A 6,000-nucleotide genomic window follows, 5' to 3' on the forward strand; every position below is an offset into this window, starting at 1 on the left:
TCAGTCCTAATCGCTAAATCCCATGAAATCTTATACGTTTAGTCTCTCACGTGAATGAGCTAAATAATATTATTTGATATTTTACGGTAAGGTGTTAATAATTTCACACATAAGTCGCTCCTGATTATAAGTCGCACCCCCGGCCAAACTATGAAAAAAACTGTGACTTATAGTCCGAAAAATACGGTACCCTAAGATTTGTGGTTAAAATAAAGCCAATAATGCAATTTTTGTGGTCCCCCTTATTTAGAAAAGTATCAAAGTATCGAAACACATTTTAAAATATGTGCATCGGGACAACACTATTTGGCAATGGCGATCACATACCTTCCCCCAAAAACCAGCCAATACTGATCAATCAGCACATCCCAAGTTATTAAATGAATATTGTGTAAATAAAACAATAAAATATTTATTTCTAATTGTGTTGGTCTGGTATGGATCAGCTTAGAGCTGTGAGGAATATCTCCTCTCCGATCATCTTATTGACAAACCTTTTAGACAGCCCGATCAAAACCATTGATTTTGTTTTTGAAACTGATTTGTGACTTATTGATAAGCGTGAGAGGTTATCGGGCTGGTCATAATTTGCGCCGCTCCCAGACGGATTGATTACGCCATCGATCGCTCATTACAGCGGTCTCTCTTTAACGGCGAGATCGTTTTGTCCACGCCAATTAGGCCAGTCGGTCGAGGAATGCGAGGGAGAGGGGTCACATGACATGACCCCGTTCTTATTTCCACCCGCCTTCACATGGTACGTGCAATTAAACGCCAGTTCGTCTTAACGCGACACCTCCCGTCCAAGGGAAACAGGTTGGTGTTGAAAAAATACTGGATTTATATTTGTGTCAACATGCGGCGTGAAAGTGAGCTGCACAGCCAGCCAAGTGTTTGAATGTTTATAGAAAACTTTTTAAGAACGCTGACTGAGCCGTGACCTGGCAGGAAGTCCAAAACCTGACTGTGATGTTTGCTCCAAGACCTTCAAATACACACGCTCAGAGGACACAACATTAGGTACACCTGCAGCATCTTAGACAAACTTTATTGATCCACAGGGGAAATTGTTCCACACAGTAGCTCAGTTACAAAGGATGGAAAGGGTAAGGATGGAAAGGACAATGCACACAAGGGCACAAAAAGAGGGCGAAAACAAAAGCTATAAAGTAGACTAAACATGTCCCATAGTAGCAATATAAAATATAACATATATGTAATATTTATATATTATATATACAGTGTCTAAGAGGAAATGACTTTGCCTTAATGCAAGACACACACACAAATAAATGGACTTCTTAAAGGGAGTTAAAAGAAATAAAGACAGTTCTTGATGTTACTAGATAGATAGATAGATAGATAGATAGATAGATGGATAGTACTTTATTGATTCCTTCAGGAGAGTTCCCTCAGGAAAATTACAATTCCAGCAGCAGTGTACAGAATTGAGATCACATTTAAAAAGTAAATAATGGGGGTATAAATGGAAACAAAATAGAAAAATATTACAATAAGAATACAAATAAAAAGCAACAATGAGAATAAAAATATAACAAGAGAAACTAGACCAGTGGTTCTTAACCTCGTTGTACTCTTGCAAAATGTTTAACATACCGTATTTTCCGGACCATAGGGTGCATCGGATTATAAAGTGCACCGCTGATGAATGGTCTGTTTTTGATCTTTTTTTATATATTAGGGCGCTTTAAAGGAGTCATATTTATTTTTATTTTTTTCTAAATGGAAAACACTTCCTTGTGTTCTACATAACATGTAATGGTGGTTCTTTGGTCAAAATGTTGCATAGATTATGTTTTACAGATCATCTACAAGTTGCTTTCTGACAGTCGCTTCCGGATGTTTTGTGGGCGGTCTTATTTACGTGGCTCCACTTCGACAACGTCTTCTCCCCGTCATCTTTGTTGTAGCGGTGTAGCGTGCAAGGACGGGAGTGTAAGAAGTGTAAAAAGATGGAGCTAACTGTTTTAATGACATTCAGACTTTACTTAAATCAATAACAGAGCAGCATCTCATCATCCGGAAACAACAACACCGGAAATGTGTCCCGTGAAAATCCGTCCGACCAGAACTCTCTATTAACTAAAGTTCCTTGGGTGAATAATGTAAACTCACTACACCGGTATGTTTTAGCGCTTTCATGGCGAGTTTACTGACAGATATAAATAAGAACTTTACACTACTTTATATTAGAAATGGCAATAGCAGAGAATGAATGTCACATAACAAAAAGATAGAGAAAAAGAAGAAGCTTATTGACTACAAAGGTGGAAGCGCGCAACGTTTCAGGATGTATGCAGATCCCAAATACAGATCAGCAGGTACCAGAAGGTAAGAAAAGTTGCTTTTGCATAATATTGCGAAACAAAATGCCTTATACACACACCATAATAATACTCATATGTTTAATGCGCCGACAATCCATCAAGCGGTGCGGCTTTATAGCTTACCAAAGTCCTACTGAAACATTTTGATAGATTTTTGAGTGCCGTGTGTAATGTTCTATATTTTCAATGGAACATATAACATGTTGGTGTTTACTTGAGTCATACTGCAGTCTACACGTATCTCTTATGTTTGACTGCCATCTACTGTTCACACATATTATTACACCATGTACCAAATAAAATTGCTTTGAGGTCGGTAAGCAAAATGAGAATTATTTCGTACATTAGGCACACCGGGTTGTAAGGCGCACTGTCGAGTTTTGAGGGAAAAAAAGTATTTTAAGTGCGCCTTATAGTCCAGAAAATACGGTATTGTAATATTCAAATTTATATTTTTACGTGTATTTTTTTACCTTAGAAGTCCGACTTTATTCCTGCAATATTGCAATGTTATTATCCTAAAATTATGACCTCATTCTCATAATTTTTACTTTCTTCTTGTAAAATGACAAAATTATTCGGATAATGTTTTGACTTTTAAAGTTAAAGTTAAAGTTAAAGTGCCAATGATTGTCACACACACACTAGGTGTGGCGAAATTATTCTCTGCATTTGACCCATCACCCTTGATCACCCCCTGGGAGGTGAGGGGAGCAGTGGGCAGCAGCGGTGGCTGCGCCCGGGAATCATTTTGGTGATTTAACCCCCAATTCCAACCCTTGATGCTGAGTGCCAAGCAGGGAGGTAATGGGTCCCATTTTTATAGTCTTTGGTATGACTCGGCCGGGATTTGAACTCCCAACCTACCGATCTCAGGACGGACACTCTAACCACTAGGCCACTGAGTCCTCATAGCTCTGAATATTAGTTTCTTATAAGAGTATTCTTGTAATATCCCAACTTTATTCCCGTAATATTCAGACTTGTTCTCATATATTTTTAAAAAGTAAATGGTCTGTATTTAAACCCAATGCACTTTACATTATACGTCACATTCACCCATTAACACACAAATCTTGACCTCATTTTTGTAATTGTGCATCTTCATTCATGTCCAATTGCAACATTATGTAAAATATTTTTTGTGTTATTTCTTCCCTTATTGCTGGTCAAATTTCTCAGAATAAAAAAAAACTTAATTCTACAGTTAGGTGACTTTATTGTTATAAAATAATGACTATATTCTGACTAAATGGTGCCAAGGAAGGGGATTTTCACTCCTGTCCCATCCTAAACCCAGACCACAGTACAATAAAAAAACAACTGTGCGTAACTGTGCTTTTATTTGGTTTGGTTTGCTGTCATTGCGTTTACATGATATTTATATGACAGGATCACAAATTGTTGTATTTAATCTATTTGTTATGGTGGGGTTGCATGTTAATGCGCGGATTGTTTCCCCAAGATGCAGACGGAACTCCGGAGGCAGCGTGCGTGTAGGACAAGGATTTATTTTCCATAAGTCAGACAGGATCTACAAATAAACAAAACAAGCGTGCCGATAGCACAGGAAGCTATGGAAAAGCTAACGGGAAAGCTTAGCATATAAACAAGACGGAGGAAGCAAACAAGACAGCCAGACCGAGTGTGGCGAAAGGCAGGAATAAATAGCTCTCTGTTTAGTGCCCGGGAGCAGGTGAGCAACCCGAACACTAATTAGAGGCAGGTGAAAATAATCAGCACCAAGAAAACACAAACCCAGGGGTGCTGAAACAGAACTCAGTTAGTCTTTAAACTAAAACAAAACATGATCCGTGCAACAGATCATCACACTATTCTGTTTAGAATATATTCCTATTAACCTACGCTGTTTAGTACATACAGGACTGTCTCAGAAAATTAGAATATTGTGATGAAGTCCTTTATTTTCTGTAATGCAATTAAAAAAAACTAAAATTTCATACATTCTGGATTCATTACACATCAACTGAAATATTGCCAGCCTTTTATTATTTTAATATTGCTGATTATGGCATACAGCTTAAGAAAACTCAAAAATCCGATCTTAAAAAAATTAGAATATTTCCTCAGACCAAGTAAAAAAATAAAAGATTTATAACAGCAAAACAAAATCAAACATTTGAAAATGTCAATTAATGCACTCAGTACTTGGTTGGGAATCATTTTGCACGGATTACTGCATCAATGCGGCGTGGCATGGAGGCAATCAGCCTGTGGCATTGCTGAGGTGTTATGGATGCCCAGGATGCTTCAATAGCGGCCTTTAGCTCATTTGCATTATTGGTTCTGGTGTCTTTCAGCTTCTTCTTCACAATACCTCACAAATTCTCTATGGGGTTCAGGTCAGGGGAGTTGGCAGGCCAATCGAGGACAGTAATGTCATTGTCAGTACACCAGTTACTGGTGGTTTTGGCACTGTGGGCAGGTGCCAGATCATGCTGGAAAATGAAATCATCATCTCCATAGAGCTTTTCAACAGATGGAAGCATGTTATATTATATATATATATATATATATATATATATATATATATAATATATATAATATTAAAATAATAAAAGGCTTGCAATATATCAGTTGATGTGTAATGAATCCAGAATGTATGACATTTTTGTTTTTTTAATTGCATTACAGAAAATAAAGGACTTTATCACAATATTCTAATTTTCTGAGACAGTCTTGTACTCTATTCATATCCTATCCTAGTAGTTCTCAAACTTTTTTCGCCAATTACCACCTCAGAAAACAGTTGGCACACCACCATAATGACCAACATTAAAATACAGTAGCGTAGTAGGCCTAAGTATTCATTAAAAACGAGACCGAGGTTTTATTTAACAAGTACCGTATTTTCTGGACCATAGGGCGCACCGGATTATAAGGTGCACTGGCAATTAGCGGGTCTATTCAGGTCTTTCTTCATACAAAAGGCGCACCGGAATATAAGGTGCATTAAAGGAGTCATAGTATGATTTTTTTCTAAATGGAAAACACTTCCTTGTGGTCTACATAACATGTAATGGTAGTTCTTTGGTGAAAATGTTGCATAGATTATGTTTTACAGATCATCTTCAAGTCGCTTTCTGACAGTCGCTTCAGGATGCGCCGTTTTGTGGGCGGTCTTATTTACGTGGCTCACCTTTGACAGCGTTTTTTCTCCGTCATCTTAGTTGTAGCGTGCAAGGACGGGGGTGGAAGAAGTGTCAAAAGATGGAGCTAATTGTTTTAATGACATTCAGACTTTACTTAAATCAATAACGGAGCTCACTAGTGCAACAACAACACCGGAAATGTGTCCTGTGAAAAACCGTCCGACCGGAACTTTCTAATAACTAAAGTTCCTTGGGTGAATAATGTAACCTCACTACACCGGTATGTTTTAGCGCTTTCATGGCGAGTTTACTGACAAATATAAGTAAGAACTTTACACTAATTTATATTAGGAATGGCAACGGGGAAGGATGAATGTCCCATAACAACAAGATAGAGAAAAAGAAGAAGCTTATCGACTACGGTGTCAGCACGGACTACAACGGTAGATGCGCGCAAATTTTCAGGATTTATGCAGATCCCAAATACAGATCAGCAGGTACCAGAAGGTAAGAAAAGTCTCTTTTGCATAATTTTGCCA

Source organism: Nerophis lumbriciformis, linkage group LG32 (assembly GCF_033978685.3).
Source record: "Nerophis lumbriciformis linkage group LG32, RoL_Nlum_v2.1, whole genome shotgun sequence".
Classification (NCBI taxonomy): domain Eukaryota; kingdom Metazoa; phylum Chordata; class Actinopteri; order Syngnathiformes; family Syngnathidae; genus Nerophis; species Nerophis lumbriciformis.